Genomic DNA, 21,698 nt, shown 5'->3' with positions numbered 1-21,698 from the left:
CAGATGGCAGTGTAGATATTTAAATGTTCCTACACATGACTGTGTAGGTATTTCCATGTTTATACAGATGTCTTTGTAGATATTTCCATGTTTATAGAGATAGCGGTGCAGATATTTCCATGTTTATACAGATAGTGGTGTATATATTTCCATGTTTATACACATCATGGTGTAGATATTTCCATGTTTATACAGATGGCGGTGTAGATATTTCCATGTTTATAGAGATAGCGTTGTAGATATTTCCATATTTATACAGATAACGGTATAGAAATTTCCATGTTTATACAGATAGCGGTGTAAATATTTCCACGTTTATACAGATCACGGTGTAGATATTTCCATGTTTATACAGATAGCGGTGTAGCTATTTCCATGTTTAGAGAGATAGCGGTGTGGATATTTCCATGTTTATACAGACCGCGGTGTAGATATTTCCATGTTTATACAGATAGCGGTGCAGACATTTCCATCTTTGTACAAATGGCGGTGTAGATATTTCCATGTATATATAGATGGCTGTGTAGATGTTTCCATGTTTTTACAGATGACTTTGTAGGTATTTCCATGTTTAAACAGATGGCAGTGTATATATTTCCATGTTTATAAATAGCTGTGTAGATATTTCCATGTTTATACAGATAGCGGTGTAGATATTTCCATGTTTATACAGATCGTGGTGTAGATATTTCCATGTTTATACAGATAGCGGTGTAGATATTTCCATGTTTATACAGATCGCGGTGTAGATATTACCATGTTTATAGAGATCGTGGTGTAGATATTTCGATGTTCACACAGATGTCTGTGTAGATATTTCCATGTTTATTCAGATGGCGGCGTAGATATTTCCATGTTTATAGAGATGGCAGGGTAGTTATTTCTATGTTTATAGAGATAGCGGTGTAAATATCTCCATGTTTATAGAGATGGTGGTGTAAGTATTTTCATGTTTATAGAGATAGCGGTGTAGATATTTCCATGTTTATACAGATAACGGTGTTGGTATTTCCATGTTTATACAGATCGCGGTGTAGATATTTCCATGTTTATACAGATCGCGGTGTAGATATTTCCATGTTTATACAGATCGTGGTGTAGATATTTCCATGTTTATAGAGATAGCGGTGTAGATATTTCCATGTTTAGACAGATCGCGGTGTAGATATTTCTATGTTTATACAGATAGCGGTGCAGACATTTCCATCATTGTACAAATGGCGGTGTAGATATTTCCATGTATATACACATGGCTGTGTAGATATTTCCATGTTTATACAGATGGCTCTGTAGATGTTTCCATGTTTATACAGATGACTTTGTAGGTATTTCCATGTTTATACAGATGGCGGTGTGGATATTTCCATGTTTATAAATAGCTGTGTAGATATTTCCATGTTTATACAGATAGCGGTGTAGATATTTCCATGTTTACACAGATCGCGGTGTAGATATTTCCATGTTTATACAGATCGTGGTGTAGATATTTCCATGTTCACACAGATGTCTGTGTAGATATTTCCATGTTTATTCAGATGGCGGTGTAGATATTTCCATGTTTATAGAGATGGCGGGGTAGTTATTTCTATGTTTATAGAGATAGCGGTGTAAATATCTCCATGTTTATAGAGATGGTGGTGTAAATATTTTCATGTTTATAGTGATAGCGGTGTAGATATTTCCATGTTTATACAGATAACGGTGTTGGTATTTCCATGTTTATACAGATCGCGGTGTAGAGATTTCCATGTTTATACAGATCGCGGTGTAGATATTTCCATGTTTATAGAGATAGCGATGTAGATATTTCCATGTTTATACAGATCGCGGTGTAGATATTTCCATGTTTATAGAGATAGCGGTGTAGGTATTTCCATGTTTATAGACATAGCGGTGTAGATATTTCCATGTTTATATAGATGGCGTTGTAGATATTTCCATGTTTATACCGATTGCGGTGTTGGTATTTCCACGTTTATACAGATAGCGATGTAGATATTTCCATGGTTATACAGCTCGGGGTGCAGATATTTATATCTTTATACAGATGGCATTGTAGATATTTCCTTATTCACACAGATGGCGGTGTAGATGTTTCAATGTTTATACAGATGGCGGAGTAGTTAGTTCCATCTTTATGGAGATGGCAGTGTAGTTATTTTCATGTTTATAGAGATGGCGGTGGCGATATTTCCATATTTATAGAGATAGCGGTGTACATATTTCCATCTTTCTACAGATGGCAGTGTAGATATTTCCATGTTTATACAGATGGCCGTGTAGATATTTCCATATTTATACAGATGTCTGTGTAGATATTTCCATGTGTATACAGATGGTATTGTAGGTATTTCGATGTTTATTCAGATGACTGTGTAGATATTTCCATGTTTTTACAGATGGCAGTGTAGATATTTCAATGTTTATAGAGATGGCGCTGTAGATATTTCCATGTTTATACAGATAACGGTGGAGATATTTCCATGTTTATACAGAGAGCAGTGGAGATATTTCCATGTTTATACACATAGCGGTGTACATATTTCCATGTTTATAGAGACAGCGTTGTAGGTTTTTCCATGTTTATACAGATAGCAGTGCAGATATTTCCATGTTTACACAGATGCCTATGCAGGTATTTCCATATTTATACAGAGGGCTGTGAAGATATTTCTATGTTTATACAGATGGCAGTGTAGATATTTAAATGTTCCTACACATGACTGTGTAGGTATTTCCATGTTTATACAGATGTCTTTGTAGATATTTCCATGTTTATAGAGATAGCGATATAGATATTTCCATGTTTATACAGATAGCGGTGTAGATATTTTCATGTTTATACAGATCGCGGTGTAGATATTACCATGTTTATATAGATCGTGGTGTAGATATTTCCATGTTCACACAGATGTCTGTGTAGATATTTCCATGTTTATTCAGATGGCGGTGTAGATATTTCCATGTTTATAGAGATGACGGGGAAGTTATTTCTATGTTTATAGAGATAGCGGTGTAAATATCTCCATGTTTATAGAGATGGTGGTGTAAGTATTTTCATGTTTATAGTGATAGCGGTGTAGATATTTCCATGTTTATACAGATAACGGTGTTGGTATTTCCATGTTTATACAGATCGCGGTGTAGATATTTCCATGTTTATACAGATCGCGGTGTAGATATTTCCATGTTTATAGAGATAGCGATGTAGATATTTCCATGTTTATACAGATAGCGGTGTAGATATTTCCATGTTTATAGAGATAGCGGTGTAGGTATTTCCATGTTTATAGACGTAGCGGTGTGGATATTTCCATGTTTATATAGATGGTGTTGTAGATATTTCCATGTTTATACCGATTGCGGTGTTGGTATTTCCATGTTTATACAGATAGCGATGTAGATATTTCCATGGTTGTACAGCTCGCGGTGCAGATATTTATATCTTTATACAGATGGCATTGTAGATATTTCCTTATTCACACAGATGGCGGTGTAGATGTTTCCATGTTTATACAGATGGCGGAGTAGTTAGTTCCATCTTTATGGAGATGGCAGTGTAGTTATTTTCATGTTTATAGAGATGGCGGTGTAGATATTTCCATATTTATAGAGATAGCGGTGTACATATTTCCATCTTTCTACAGATGGCAGTGTAGATATTTCCATGTTTATACAGATGGCCGTGTAGATATTTCCATATTTATACAGATGTCTGTGTAGATATTTCCATGTGTATACAGATGGTATTGTAGGTATTTCGATGTTTATTCAGATGACTGTGTAGATATTTCCATGTTTTTACAGATGGCAGTTTAGATATTTCAATGTTTATAGAGATGGCGCTGTAGATATTTCCATGTTTATACAGATAACGGTGGAGATATTTCCATGTTTATACAGAGAGCAGTGGAGATATTTCCATGTTTATACACATAGCAGTGTACATGTTTCCATGTTTATAGAGACAGCGTTGTAGGTTTTTCCATGTTTATACAGATAGCAGTGCAGATATTTCCATGTTTACACAGATGCCTATGCAGGTATTTCCATATTTATACAGAGGGCTGTGTAGATATTTCTATGTTTATACAGATGGCTGTGTAGATATTTAAATGTTCCTACACATGACTGTGTAGGTATTTCCATGTTTATACAGATGTCTTTGTAGATATTTCCATGTTTATAGAGATAGCGGTGCAGATATTTCCATGTTTATACAGATACCGGTGTATATATTTCCATGTTTATACAGATCATGGTGTAGATATTTCCATGTTTATACAGATGGCGGTGTAGATATTTCCATGTTTATAGAGATAGCATTGTAGATATTTCCATATTTATACAGATAACGGTATAGAAATTTGCATGTTTATACAGATAGCGGTGTAAATATTTCCATGTTTATACAGATCACGGTGTAGATATTTCCATGTTTATAGAGATAGCGGTGTAGATATCTCCATGTTTATACAGATAGCAGTGTAGATATTTCCATGTTTATACAGACCGCGGTGTAGATAATTCCATGTTTATACAGATAGTGGTGCAGACATTTCCATGTTTGTACAAATGGCGGTGTAGATATTTCCATGTATATACAGATGGCTGTGTAGATATTTCCTTGTTTATACAGATGGCTGTGTAGATATTTCCATGTTTATACAGATGACTTTGTAGGTATTTCCATGTTTATACAGATGGCGGTGTAGATATTTCCATGTTTATAAACAGCTGTGTAGATATTTCCATGTTTATACAGATAGCGGTGTAGATATTTCCATGTTTATACAGATCGCGGTGTAGATATTTCCATGTTTATACAGATAGCGGTGTAGATATTTCCTTGTTTATACAGATCGCGGTGTAGATATTACCATGTTTATACAGATCGTGGTGTAGATATTTCCATGTTCACACAGATGTCTGTGTAGATATTTCCATGTTTATTCAGATGGCGGTGTAGATATTTCCATGTTTATAGAGATGGCGGGGAAGTTATTTCTATGTTTATAGAGATAGCGGTGTAAATATCTCCATGTTTATAGAGATGGTGGTGTAAATATTTTCATGTTTATAGTGATAGCGGTGTAGATATTTCCATGTTTATACAGATAACTGTGTTGGTATTTCCATGTTTATACAGATCGCGGTGTAGAGATTTCCATGTTTATACAGATCGCGGTGTAGATATTTCCATGTTTATAGAGATAGCGATGTAGATATTTCCATGTTTATACAGATCGCGGTGTAGATATTTCCATGTTTATAGAGATAGCGGTGTAGGTATTTCCATGTTCATAGACATAGCGGTGTAGATATTTCCATGTTTATATAGATGGCGTTGTAGATATTTCCATGTTGATAACGATAGCGGTGTTGGTATTTCCACGTTTATACAGATAACGATGTAGATATTTCCATGGTTATACAGCTCGGGGTGCAGATATTTATATCTTTATACAGATGGCATTGTAGATATTTCCTTATTCACACAGATGGCGGTGTAGATGTTTCCATGTTTATACAGATGGCGGAGTAGTTAGTTCCATCTTTATGGAGATGGCAGTGTAGATATTTTCATGTTTATAGAGATGGCGGTGTAGATATTTCCATATTTATAGAGATAGCGGTGTACATATTTCCATCTTTCTACAGATGGCAGTGTAGATATTTCCATGTTTATACTGATGGCCGTGTAGATATTTCCATATTCATACAGATGTCTGTGTAGATATTTCCATGTGTATACAGATGGTACTGTAGGTATTTCGATGTTTATTCAGATGACTGTGTAGGTATTTCCATGTTTTTACAGATGGCAGAGTAGATATTTCAATGTTTATAGAGATGGTGCTGTAGATATTTCCATGTTTATACAGATAACGGTGGAGATATTTCCATGTTTATACAGAGAGCAGTGGAGATATTTCCATGTTTATACACATAGCAGTGTGCATATTTCCATGTTTATAGAGACAGCGTTGTAGGTTTTTCCATGTTTATACAGATAGCAGTGCAGATATTTCCATGTTTACTCAGATGCCTATGCAGGTATTTCCATATTTATACAGAGGGCTGTGTAGATATTTCTATGTTTATACAGATGGCAGTGTAGATATTTAAATGTTCCTACACATGACTGTGTAGCTATTTCCATGTTTATACAGATGTCTTTGTAGATCTTTCCATGTTTATAGAGATAGCGGTGCAGATATTTCCATGTTTACACAGATAGCGGTGGAGATATTTCCATGTTTATACAGATATCGATTTAGATATTTCCATGTTAATACAGATAGCAGTGTAGATATTTCCATGTTTATACAGAAAGCCGTGTAGATATTTCCATGTTTATAGAAATAGCGTTGTAGATGTTTCCATTTTTATACCGATAGTGGTGTAGATATTTCCATGTTTATAGAGATAGCGGTGGAGATATTTCCATGTTTATACCGATGGCTTTGTAGATATTTAAATGTGTATACAGATGGTGGTGTAGATATTTACATGTTTATAGAGATGGTGGTGTAGATACTTCTATGTTTATACAAACGAGTGTGTAGATATTTGCAAGTTTATACAGATAGCGCTGTAGATATTTCCACGTTTAAACAGATAACGATGGAGATATTTCCATGTTTATGAAGATAGTGATGTAGATATTTCCATGTTTATACAGAGAGTGGTGTAGATATTTTCATGTTTATACAGATGGCGGGGTAGATATTTCCATGTTTATAGCGATTGCGGTGTATATATTTCCATGTATATAGAGATAGCGGTTTAGATACTTCAATGTTTATAGAGATGGTGGTGTAGATATTTCCATGTTTATACAGATAGCTGTGTATATACTTCCATGTCTATACAGATAGGGTTGAAGATATTTCCATGTTTATACAGATAGCTGTGTAGATATTTCCATGTTTATACAGATAGCGCTGTAGATATTTCCATGTTTAAACAGATAACGATGGAGATATTTCCATGTTTGTGAAGACAGTGATGTAGATATTTCCATGTTTATACAGAGAGCGGTGTAGATATTTTCATGTTTATACAGAGGGCTGTGTAGATATTTCCATGTGTATAAAGATGGCGGTTTATATATTTCCGTGTTTATAGAGAAGGTGGTGTAGATATTTCCATGTTTATACAGACGACTGTGTAGATACTTGCAAGTTTATACAGATGGTGGTGTAGATGTTTCCATCTTTATAGAGATAGTGGTGTAGATATTTCCATGTTTATACAGACGACTGTGTAGATACTTGCAAGTTTATACAGATGGTGGTGTAGATGTTTCCATCTTTATAGAGATAGTGGTGTAGATATTTCCATGTTTACGCAGATAGCGGTGTCGATATTTCCATGTTTATACAGATAGCGATGTAGATATTTCCATGTTTATACAGCTCGCAGTGCAGATATTTATATCTTTATACCGATCGCATTGTAGATATTTCCTTATTCACACAGATGGCGGTGTAGATGTTTCCATGTTTATACAGATGGCGGAGTAGTTAGTTCCATGTTTATGGAGATGGCAGTGTAGATATTTTCATGTTTATAGAGATGCTGGTGTAGATATTTCCATGTTTATAGAGATAGCAGTGTAGATATTTACATGTTTATTCAGATGGCTGTGTAGATATTTCCATGTGTAAACAGATGGCATTGTAGATATTTCCATGTTTACAGATGACTGTCTAGGTATTTCCATGTTTTTACAGATGGCAGTGCAGGTATTTCCATGTTTATAGAGATAGCGGTGTAGATATTTCCATATTTCTACAGATGGCGGTGTTGATATTTCCATCTAAACACAGATGGCCGCGTAGATATTTCCATGTTTATACAGATGGCGGTGTAGATATTTCCATGGACATGCAGATGACGGTGTAGTTATTTCCATGTTTATACAGATAGCGGTGTAGATATTTCCATGTTTACACAGATGGTGGTGTAGATATTTCCGTGTTTATACACATGGCGGAGTAGATACTTCCATCTTTATGGAGATGGCAGTGTAGATATTTTCATGTTTATAGAGATGGCGGTGTAGATATTTCCATATTTATAGAGATGTCTGTGTAGATATTTCCATGTGTATACAGATGGTATTGTAGCTATTTCCATGTTTATAGAGATGGTGGTGTAGATATTTCCATGTTTATTCAGATGACTGTGTAGATATTTCCATGTTTTATAGATGGCAGTGTAGATATTTCAATGTTTATAGAGATGGCACTGTAGATATTTCCATGTTTATACAGATAACGATGGAGATAGTTCCATGTTTATACACATAGCGGTGTACATATTTCCATGTTTATAGAGACAGCGGTGTAGGTATTTCCATGTTTATACAGATAGCGGTGCAGATATTTCCATGTTTATACAGATGCCTATGCAGATATTTCCATATTTATACAGAGGGCTGTGTAGGTATTTCTATGTTTATACAGATGGCAGTGTAGATATTTCCATGTTCCTACACATGACTGTGTAGGCATTTCCATCTTTATACAGATGGCTTTGTAGATGTTTCCATGTTTATAGAGATAGCGGTGCAGATATTTCCATGTTTATACGGATAGCGGTGTATATATTTCCACGTTTATACAGATCGTGGTGTATATATTTCCATGTTTATACAGATACCGGTGTAGATATTTCCATGTTTATACAGACCGCAGTGTAGATATTTCCATGTTTACAGAGATAGCAGTGTATACATTTCCATGTTTGTTCAGATGGTGGTGTTGATGTTTCCATCTATACACACATTGCCATGTAGGTGTTCCCATGTGTATACATATGGCATTGTAGATATTTCCATGTTTATACCGATGGTGGTGTAGATTTTTCCAGGTTTAAACAGATGACTGTATAGGTATTTCCATGTTTATACAGATGGCTGTGTAGATATTTCCATGTTTGTAGAGATAGCGGTGTAGATATTTCTATATTTATACAGATAACGGTGAAGAAATTTCCATGTTAATACAGATATCGGTGTTGATTTTTCCATGTTTATAGAGATAGCTGTGTGGATATTTCCATGTTTACAGATAGGGTTGTAGATATTTCCATGTTTATAGAGATGGCGGTGTAGATATTTCCATGTTTACACAGATCACGGTGTAGATATTTCCATGTTTATACAGATCGCGGTGTGGATATTTCCTTGTTTATACAGATCATGGTGTAGATATTTCCATGTTTATACAGATCGCGGTGTTGATATTACCATGTTTATAGGCATAGCGGTGCAAATATTTCCACATTTATACAGATAGCGGTGTAGTTATTAGCATGTTTATGCAGATAGCAGTGTAGATATTTCCATTTTTAAACAGATGACTGTGTATATATTTCAATGTTTAAACAGATGGCGGTGTAGATATTTCCTTGTTTATACAAATAGCGGTGTAGTTATTTCCATGTTTATACAGATAGCGGTGTAGATATTTCCATGTATATACAGATGGCTGTGTAGATATTTCCATGTTTATACAGATGGCTGTGTAGATATTTCCATGTTTATACAGATGACTTTGTAGGTATTTCCATGTTTATACAGATGGCGGTGAAGATATTTCCATGTTTATAGAGATAGCTGTGTAGATATTTCCATGTTTATACAGATAGCGGTGTAGATATTTCCATGTTTATACAGATCGCGGTGTAGATATTTCCATGTTTATACAGATCGCGGTGTAGATATTTCCATGTTTATACTGACAGCAGTGGAGATATTTCCATGTTTATACACGTAGTGGTGTACATATTTCCATGTTTATAGAGACAGCGGTGTAGGTATTTCCATGTTTATACAGATAGCGGTGCAGATATTTCCATGTTTATACAGATGCCTATGCAGATATTTCCTTATTCATACAGAGGGCTGTGTAGACATTTCCATGTTTATACAGATGGCAGTGTAGGTATTTCCATGTTCCTAGACATCACTGTGTAGGTATATCCAAGTTTATACAGATGGCAGTGTAGGTATTTCCATGTTCCTAGACATCACTGTGTAGGTATTTCCATGTTTATACAGATGGCTTTGTAGATATTTCCATGTTTACAGAGATATCGGTGCAGATATTTCCATGTTTATACAGATAGCGGTGTATATATTTCCATGTTTATACAGATCGTGGTGTAGATATTTCCATGTTTATACAGATACCGGTGTAGATATTTCCATGTTTATACAGACCACAGTGTAGATATTTCCATGTTTATAGAGATAGCGTTGTAGATATTTCCATGTTTGTACAGATGGGGGTGTTGATTTTTCCATCTATACACAGATTGCCGTTTAGGTATTTCCATGTTCATACAGATGGCATTGTAGATATTTCTATGTTTATACAGATGTTGGTGTAGATATTTCCATGTTTATACAGATAACGGTGTAGATATTTCCATGTTTATACAGATAGCCGTGTAAATATTTCCATGTTTATACAGATCACGGTGTAGATATTTCCATGTTTATAGAGATAGCGGTGTTGATATTTACATGTTTATACAGATAGTGGTGTACATATTTCCATGTTTATACAGACCACGGTGTAAATATTTCCATGTTTATTCAGATAGCTTTGCAGATATTTCCATGTCTGTACTGATGGCGGTGTTGATATTTCCATCTATACACTGATGACCTTGTAGATATTTCCATGTTTATACAGATGGTGGCGCAGATATTTCTATGGATATGTAGATGGCGGTCTAAATATTTCCATGTTTATACAGAAAGCGGTGTAGTTATTTCCATGTTTATATAGATAGCGGTGTAGATATTTCCATGTATATACACATGGCTGTGTAGATATTTCCATGTGTATACAGATGGTGGTGTAGATATTTCCAAGTTTATACAGATAACCTTGTATGTATTTCCATGTTTATACAGATGGCGGTGTAGATATTTCGATGTTTATAGAGATAGCAGTGGAGATATTTCCATGTTTATACAGATAGCGGTGTAGATATTTCCATGTTTATACTGATCGCGGTGTAGATATTCCCATGTTTTTAGAGATGGCGGTGTAGATATTTCCATGTTCATAGAGATAGCGGTGTTGACTTTTCCATGTTAATAGAGATAGCGGTGTGGATATTTCCATGTTTATACAGATAGGGGAGTAGATATTTCCATGTTTATAGAGATGGCGGTGTAGATATTTCCATGTTTATACAGATCACGGTGTAGATGTTTCCATGTTTATACAGATCATGGTGTAGGTATTTCCATGTTTATACAGATCGCAGTGTTGATATTACCATGTTTATAGGGATAGAGGTGCAAATATTTCCACATTTATACAGATAGCGGTGTAGTTATTAGCATGTTTATACAGATAGCGGTGTAGATATTTACATGTATAAACACATGTCTGTGTATATATTTCCATGTTTAAACAGAAGCGGTGTAGATATTTCCTTGTTTATACAAATAGCGGTGTACTTATTTCCATGTTTATACAGATAGCGGTGTAGATATTTCCATGTATATACCGATGGCTGTGTAGATATTTCCATGTTTATACAAATGGCTCTGTAGATATTTCCATGTTTACACAGATGACTTTGTATGTATTTCCGTGTTTATACAGATGGCGGTGTGGATATTTCCATGTTTATAGAGATAGCTGTGTACATATTTCCATGTTTTTACAGATAGCGTTGCAGATATTTCCATGTTTATACAGAACGTGGTGCAGATATTTCCATGTTTATACAGATCGCGGTGTAGATATTTCAATGTTTATAGAGATAGCGGTGTAGATATTTCCATATTTATAGAGATAACTGTGAAGATATTTCCATGTTTATACAGATAGTGGTGTAAATATTTCAATGTTTATACAGATCATGGCGCAGATATTTCCATGTTTATATAGATGGCGGTGTAGATATTTCCATGTTTATACAGATAGCGGTGTAGATATTTCCATGTTTATACAGACCGCGGTGTACATATTTCCACGTTTATACAGATAGCGGTGTAGATATTTCCATGTTTGTACAGATGACGGTGTTGATATTTCCATCTATACACAGATGACCGTGTAGATATTTCCATGTTTATACAGATGGCGGCACAGATATTTCTATGGATATGTAGACGGCGGTGTAGATATTTCCAAGTTTATACAGATAGCGGTGTAGTTATTTCCATGTTTATGTAGATAGCGGTGTAGATATTTCCATGTATATACGCATGGCTGTGTAGATATTTCCATGTTTATACAGATGGTGGTGGAGGTATTTCCATGTTTATACAGATAACTTTGTAAGTATTTCCATGTTTATACAGATGGCGGTGTAGATATTTCGATGTTTATAGAGATAGCAGTGGAGATATTTCCATGTTTATACAGATAGCGGTGTAGATATTTCCATGTTTATACTGATCACGGTGTAGATATTTCGATGTTTATAGAGATAGCAGTGGAGATATTTCCATGTTTATACAGATAGCGGTGTAGTTATTTCCAAGTTTATACTAATCGCGGTGTAGATATTTCCATGTTTATAGAGATGGCGTTGTAGATATTTCCATGTTCATAGAGATAGCGGTGTTGATTTTTCCAGGTTGATAGAGATAGCTGTGTGGATATTTCCATGTTTATACAGATAGGGTTGTAGATATTTCCATGTTTATAGAGATGGCGGTGTAGATATTTCCATGTTTATACAGATCACGGTGTAGATATTTCCACGTTTATACAGATCGCGGTGTAGATATTTCCATGTTTATACAGATCATTGTGTAGATATTTCCATGTTTATACAGATCGCGGTGTTGATGTTACCATGTTTATAGGGATAGCGTTGCAAATATTTCCACATTTACACAGATAGCGGTGTAGTTATTAGCATGTTTATACAGATAGCGGTGTAGATATTTCCATGTATAAACAGATGTCTGTGTATATATTTCCATGTTTAAACAGATGGCGATATAGATATTTCCTTGTTTATACAAATAGCGGTGTAGTTATTTCCTTGTTTATACAGATAGCGGTTTAGATATTTCCATGTTTATACAGATGGCTGTGTAGATATTTCCATGTTTATACAGATGACTTTGTAGTTATTTCCGTGATTATACAGATGGCGGAGTAGGTATTTCCATGTTTATAGAGATAGCTGTGTAGATATTTCCATGTTTATACAGATAGCGGTGGAGATATTTCTATGTTTATACAGATCGCGGTGTAGATATTTCCATGTTTATACAGACTGCAGTGGAGATATTTCCATGTTTATACACATAGCGGTGTACATATTTCCATGTTTATAGAGACAGCGGTGTAGGAATTTCCATGTTTACACAGATAGCGGTGCAGATATTTCCATATTTATACAGATGCCTATGCAGATATTTCCATTTTTATACAGAGTGTTTTGTCGATATTTCCATGTTTATACAGATGGCAGTGTAGTTATTTCCATGTTCCTACACATGACTGTGTAGGTATTTCCATGTTTATACAGATGGCTTTGTAGATATTTCCATGTTTATAGAGAGAGCGGTGTAGATATTTCCATGTTTATACAGATAGCGGTGTAGATATTTCCATGTTTATATGGACCGCGGTGTAGATATTTCCATGTTTATACAGATAGCGGTGCAGATATTTCCATGTTTGTACAGATGGCGGTGTTGATATTTCCATCTATACTCAGATGACCGTGTAGATATTTCCATGTTTATACAGATGGTGGCGCAGATATTTCCATGGATATGTAGATGGCGGTGTAGTTATTTCCATGTTTATACAGATAGCGGTGTAGTTATTTTCATGTTTATATAGATAGCGGTGTAGATATTTCCATGTATGTACACAGGGCTGTGTAGATATTTCCATGTTTATACAGATGACGGTGTAGATATTTCCATGTTTAAACAGATAACTTTGTAAGTATTTCCATGTTTATACTGATGGCGGTGTAGACATTTTGATGTTTACAGTGATAGCAGTGGAGATATTTCCATGTTCATACAGATAGCGGTGAAGATATTTCCATGTTTATACTGATCGTGGTGTAGCTATTTCCATGTTTATACAGATCACGGTGTAGATATTTCCTTGTTTATACAAATAGCGGTGTAGTTATTTCCATGTTTATACAGATAGCGGTGTAGATATTTCCATGTATATACAGATGGCTGTGTAGATATTTCCATGTTTATACAGATGGCTGTGTAGGTATTTCCGTGTTTATTCAGATGACTTTTTAGGTATTTCCATGTTTATACAGATGGCGGTGTAGATATTTCCATGTTTATAGAGATAGCTGTGTAGATATTTCCATATTTACACAGATGGCGGTGTAGATATTTCCATGTTTATACAGATAGCGGTGTAGAGATTTCCATGTTTATACAGATAGCGGAGAAGTTATTTCCATGCTCATACAGATAGTTGTAGAGATATTTTCATGTTTATACAGATAGCGGTTGAGTTATTTCCATGTTTATACAGATGGCGGTGGAGATATTTCCATGTGTATACAGATGGCAGTGTAGATATTTCTATCTTTCTACAGATGGCGGAGTAGATTTTTCCAAGTTTACAGAGATAGCGGTTGAGATATCCCCATTTTTATACAGATAGCGGTGTAGATATTTCCATGTTTATACAGATCATGGTGTAGATATTTCCATGTTTATACAGATGGCAATGTAGATATTTCCATGTTTATACAGATAGTGGTGTAGACATTTCCATGCTTATACATAAGACTGCGTAAGTATTTCCATGTTTATACATAAGGCGGTGTAGATATTTCCATGTATATAAAGATAGCCATGTAGATATTTCCATTTTTATTCAGATAACGGTGTAGACATTTCCACGTTCATAGAGGTAGTGGTGTAGATATTTCCAAATTCATACAGATAGCTGTGTAAATATTTCCATGTTTATACAGGTAGAGGTGTAGATATTTCCATGTTTATGCAGATCTCGGTGTAGATATTTCCATGTTTCTACAAATGGTTGTGTAGATATTTCTATGTTTATGGAGATGGTGGTATAGATAATTCCATCTTTATACAGATGGCGGTGTAGTTATTTCCATGTTTATGCTGATGGTGGTGTAGATATTCCCATGTTTATTGAGATGGCGGTGTAGATATTTCTATCTTTATAGAGATAGCGGTGTAGATAATTCCACGTTTATAGAGATGGCATTGTAGGTATTTCCATGTTTATAGAGATAGTGGTGTAGATATTTCCATGTTTATACAGATAGCGGTGTAGATATTTCCATGTTTATACAGGTAGCGGTCTAAATATTTCAATGTTTACACAGATGGCGGTGTAGATATTTCCATGTTTATGGAGATGGCGGTGTAGATATTTTCATGTTCATAGAGATGGCGGTGTAGGTAATTCCATGTATATACAGATTGTGGTGTAGATATTTAAATGTTTATAGAGATTGTGGTGTAGGTATTTCCATGTGTATAGAGATAGCCGTGCTGATATTTCCATGTTTATACAGATGGCGGTGTAGGTATTTCCATGTTCATAGAGATAGCCATGTAGATATTTCCATGTTTATATAGATAGTGGTTTAGGCCTTACTAAGTTTAGAAATATAGCGGTGTAAATATTTCCATATTTACACAGATGGCGGTGTAGATATTTCCATGTTTATACAGATAACGGTGTAGATATTTGCATGTTTATACAGATAGCGGTGTAGACATTTCCATTTTTATACAGATCTAGGTGTAGATATTTCCATGTTTATAAACATACCGGTGCAGATATTTCCATGTTTATACAGATAGCGTTGGAGTTATTTCCATGTTTATACAGATAGCGATGTAGATGTTTCCATGTTTATACGGATAGCGGTGTAGATATATCCATGTTTATACAGACATCAGTGTAGATACTTCCATGTTTATACAGATAGCGGTGAAGTTATTCCCATTCTTATACAGATAGTTGTAGAGATATTTCCATGTTTATACAGATAGCGGTGGAGATATTTCCATGTTTATACAGATGGCTGTGGAGATATTTCAATGTTTATACAGATGGCGGTGTAGATATTTCTATTTTTCTACAGATGGTGGAGCAGATTTTTCCATGTTTATAGAGATAGCGGTTGAGATATGTCCATTTTTATACAGATAGCGGTGTAGATATTTCCATGTTTATACAGATCATGGTGTAGATATTTCCATGTTTATACAGATAGCGGTGTAGATATTTCCATGTTTATACAGGTAGCAGTGTAGATATTTCCATGTTTATAGAGATCGCGGTGTCGGTATTTCCATGTTTGTAGAGATAGCGTTGTAGATATTTTCATGTTTCTACAGATGTCTGTGTAGATATTTCCATGTGTATACACATGGCAGTGTAGATATTTCCATGTTTATACAGATGGAGGTGTAGATATTTCCCTGTTTATACAGATAGCCATGTAGATATTTCCATGTTTATAGAGATAGAGGTGTAGATATTTCCATGTTTATAGAGATAGCCGTGTAGATATTTCCATGTTTGTACAGATAGCGGTGTAGATATTTCCATGTATATAGAGATAGCGGTGTAGATATTTCCATGTTTATACAGGTAGCGGTCTAAATATTTCAATGTTTACACAGATGGCGGTGTAGATATTTCCATGTTTATGGAGATGGCGGTGTAGATATTTCCATGTTTATACAGCTCGTGGTGAACATATTTCCCTCTTTATACAGATGGCAGTGTAGGTATTTCCATGTTTATACAGATAGCGGTGTTGATGTTTCAATGTTTACACAGATGACGTTGTAGATAGTTCCATGTTTATGGAGAGGGCGGTGTAGATATTTTAATGTTTATAGAGATGGCGGTGTAGATAATTCCATGTTTATAGAGATTGCGGTGTAGATATTTAAATGTTTATAGAGATTGCGGTGTAGGTATTTCCATGTGTATAGAGATAGCGGTGCTGATGTTTCCATGTTTATACTGATGGCTGTGTGGATATTTCTATATGTATACAGATGGCAGTGTAGATATTTCCATGTTTATACAGATGCCTGTGTAGATATTTTCATGTTTTTACAGATGGTGGTGTAGATATTTCCATGTTTATATAGATTGCGGTGTGGCTATTTCCATGATTATACAGAGAGCATTGTAGATATTTCCATGTTTATGGAGATGGCTGTGTAGATATTTCCAAGTTTATACACATGGCAGTGTAGATATTTCCACGTTCATACAGAGAGTGGTGTAGATATTTCCATGTTTATCAGATGACTGTGTAGGTATTTCCATGTTTATACACATGGCAGTGTAGATATTTCCATGTTTATACTGATTGCGGTGTAGGTATATCCATGTTGATAGACATAGCGGTGTAGATATTTCCATGTTAATGCAGATGGCTGTGTAGCTATTTCCATGTGTATAGAGATTGCAGTGTAGATATTTCCATGTTTATATAGACGGAGGTGTAGATATTTCCATGTTTATACAGAAGACTGTGTAGATATTTCCATGTTCTTTCAGATGGCATTGCGGATATTTCCATGTTTATACAGATAGCGGAGTGGCTATTTGCATGTTTATACAGATAGCGGTGTAGATATTTCCGTGTTTATAGAGATGTCTGTGTAGATATTTCAATGTTTATACTGATTGTGTTGTAGATATTTCCATGTTTATACAGATAGCGGTGCAGATATTTCCGTGTTTATAGAGATGTGTGTGTAGATGTTTCCATGTTTATACTGATTGTGGTGTAGATATTTCCATGTTTATACAGATGGCTGTGTAGATATTTCCATATGTATACAGATGGCAGTGCAGTTATTTCCAAGTTTATACAGATGGAGGTGTAGGTATTTCCATGATTATACTGATGACTGTGTAGATATTTTCATGTTTTTACACAGGGCGGTGTAAATATTTCCTTGTTTATACAGATAGCGGTTTGGCTATTTCCATGTTTATACAGATAGCGTTGTAGATATTTCCATGTTTATAAAGATAGCGGTGTAGATATTTCCATGTTTATAGAGATAGCGGTGGAGATATATCGATGTTTATACATATAGCATTGTAGATATTTCCATGTTTATACAGATAGCGGTGGAGATATTTCCATGTGTATACAGATGGAAGTGTAGATATTTCCATGTGTATACAGATAGAGATGTAGTTATTTCCATGTTTATACAGATGAGTTTGTAGATATTTGCATGTTTTTACAGACGGTGTTGTAGATATTTCCATGTTTATACAGATAGCAGTGTAGATATTTCCATGTTTATATACATGGCTGTGTAGATGTTTGTGTGTTCATACAGATGGCTGTGTAGATATTTCCAAGTTTATACAGATGACATTGTAGATATTTCCATGTTTATACCGATAGAGGTGTCGATATTTCCATGTTTATACAGAAGACAGTGTAGGTATTTCCACGTTTATACAGATGGTGGTGTAGATATTTCCATGTTTATAGAGATAGCCATGTACATATTTCCATGTTTATACAGATAGTGGTGTAGGCATTTCCATGTTTATAGAGGTAGCAGTGTAGGTGTTTCCATATTTATACAGATAGCGGTGTAGATATTTCCATGTTTATACAGGTAGCGGTGTAGATATGTCCATGTTTATAAAGATACCGGTGTAGATATTTCCATGTTTTTACAGATGGCGGTGTAGATATTTCCATGTTTATACAGATATCGATGTAGGTATTTCCATGTTTACACAAATAGCCGTATAGATATTTCCATGTTTATACAAATAGCAGTGTAGATATTTCAATGTTTATACAAATAGTGGTGTAGATATTTCCATGTTTATAACGATAGCGGTGGAGATATTTCCATGGTTATACAGATAGCGGAGAAGATATTTACATGTTTATACAGATGGCAGTGAATATATTTCCAAGTTTACACAGATAGCGGTGTAGATATTTCCATGTTTATAGAGATAGCGGTGTAGATATATCCATGTTTATGCAGATTGCCTTGTAAGTATTTCCATGTTGATAGAGATAGCGGTGTAGATATTTCCATGTTTATATAGATGGCTGTGTAGATATTTCCATGTGTATACAGAAGGCAGTGTAGATATTTCCATGATTATACAGATGGAGGTGCAGATATTTCCATGTTTATACAGATGACTCTGTAAATATTTTCATGTGTTTACAGATGCCAGTGTAGCTATTACCATGTTTTTACCAATAGCGGTGTGGGTATTTCCATCTTAATACAGATAGCAGTGTAGATATTTCCATGTTTATAGAGATGGCTGTGTAGATATTTCCATGTTTATACATATGGCAGTGTAGATACTTCCATGTTTATACAGATATTGTTGTAGATATTTCCATGTTTATACAGATGTCTATGTAGGTAATTCCATTTTTACACAGATGGCGGTGTAGACATTTCCATGTTTACAGAGATAGCGGTGTAGATATTTGAATATTTATAAAGATAGCGGAGTAGATATTTCCATGTTTATACAGATAGCGGTGTACATATTTCCATGTTTATACAGATAGCGATGTAGATATTTCCAAGTTTATACACATAGCCGTGTAGATATTTCCATGTTTATACAGATAGCGGTGGAAATATTTCCATGTTTATAGAGATAGCTGTGTAGATATTTCCATATTTGCACAGATTGCAGCGTAGGTATTTCCATCTTTACACAAATAGCGGTGTACATATTTTCATGTTTATACAGATATCTACGTAGATATTTCCATGTTTACACAAACAGTTTTGTAGATATTTCCATGTTTATTCAGATAGCGGTGTAGATGTTTCCATATTTATAAAGACAGCGGTGTAGATATTTCCATGTTTATGTAGATGGCTGTGTAGATATTTCCATGTTTGTACAGATGGTAGTGTAGATATTTCCATGTTTATACAGATATTGGTGTAGATATTTTCATGTTTATAGAGATGGCGGTGTAGATATTTCGATGTTTATAGGGATAGCGGTGTAGATATTTACATATTTATACAGATTGCGTTGTAGGTATTTCCATGTTGATAAAGATAGCTGTGAAGATATTTCCATGTTTACACAGATGGCTGTGTAGCTATTTCCATGTGTATACAGATTGCAGTGTAGATATTTCCATGTTTATACAGACGGAGGTTTAGATATTTCCATGTTTATACAGATGACTGTGTAGATATTTCCATGTTTATACAGATGGCAGTGTAGATATTTCCATGTTTATACAGATGGCAGTGTAGATATTTCCATGTTTATACAGATGACTGTTTAACAATTTCTATGTTTTCACAGATGGTGGTGTAGACATTTCCATATTTATAGAAAGAGCCATGTAGATATTTCCATGATTATGCAGATAGCGGAGTAGATACTTCCTGGTTTACAGAGATAGCGGTGTAGATAGTTTCATGTTTGCACAGATTGCGGTGTAGATATTTCCATTTTACACAGATAGCGGTGTACATATTTCCATGTTTACACAGATAGCTATGTAGATACTGCCATGTTTACACAGATTGTGTGGTAGATATTTCCATGTTTATACAGATAGCAGAGTAGATATTTCCATGTTTATAAAGATAGCGGTGTAGATATTTCCATGTTTATAGAGATAGCGGTGGAGATATATCCATGTTTATAAATATAGCGATGTAGATATTTCCATGTTTATACTCATAGCTGTGTAGAAATTTCCATGTTTATACAGATAGTGCTGTAGATATTTCCATGTTTATACAGATAGCGGTGTAGATATTTCCATGTTTACACAGGTAGCGGTGTAGATATTTCCATGTTTGTAGAGATAGCGGTGTAGATATTTCCATGTTTATACAGATAGCGGTGTAGATATTTCCATGTTTATACAGATAGCGGTGTAGATATTTCCATGTTTATGCGGACTGCAGTGTAGGTATTTCCATGTTTATAGAGATAGTGGTGTAGATATTTCCATATGTATACAGATGGCAGTGTAGATATTTGCATGTTCATACAGATGACTGTGTAGATATTTCCATGTTTATGCAGTTACCGGTGTAGATACTTCCATGTTTACAAAGACAGCAGTGTAGATATTTCCATGTTTATACTGATAGCGGTGTACACATTTCCATCTTTACACAGATAGCGGTGTACATATTTCCATGTTTACAGAGATAGCTGTGTAGATATTGCCATGTTTACAGAGATAGTGTTGTAGATATTTCCACTTTTATGCCGATAACAGAGTAGATATTTCCATGTTTATAAAGATAGTGGTTTAGATATTTCCATGTTTATAGAGATAGCGTTGGAGATATATCCATATTTATACATATAGAGATGTAGGTATTTCCATGTTTATACATATAGCGGTGTAGATATTTCCATGTTTATACAGATAGCGGTGTAGATATTTCCATGTTTATACAGATAGCGGTGTAGATATTTCCATGTTTATACAGATTGCGGTGTAGGTATTTCCATGTTTATAGAGATAGCGGTGTAGATATTTCCATGTTTATACAGATGGCTGTATAGATATTTCCATGTTTATACAGATGGCAGTGTAGATATGTCCATGTTTATACAGATAGTCGTGTAGATATTTCCATGTTTATACAGATGGCTGTGTAGATATTTCCATGTGTATACAGATGGCGGTGTAGA

The sequence above is a fragment of the Pan paniscus genome, chromosome 20 (assembly GCF_029289425.2).
Source record: "Pan paniscus chromosome 20, NHGRI_mPanPan1-v2.0_pri, whole genome shotgun sequence".
NCBI classification, from domain to species: Eukaryota; Metazoa; Chordata; class Mammalia; order Primates; family Hominidae; genus Pan; species Pan paniscus.
The sequence above is the reverse complement of the archived record's forward strand: the minus strand, read 5'-3'. Positions refer to the sequence as shown.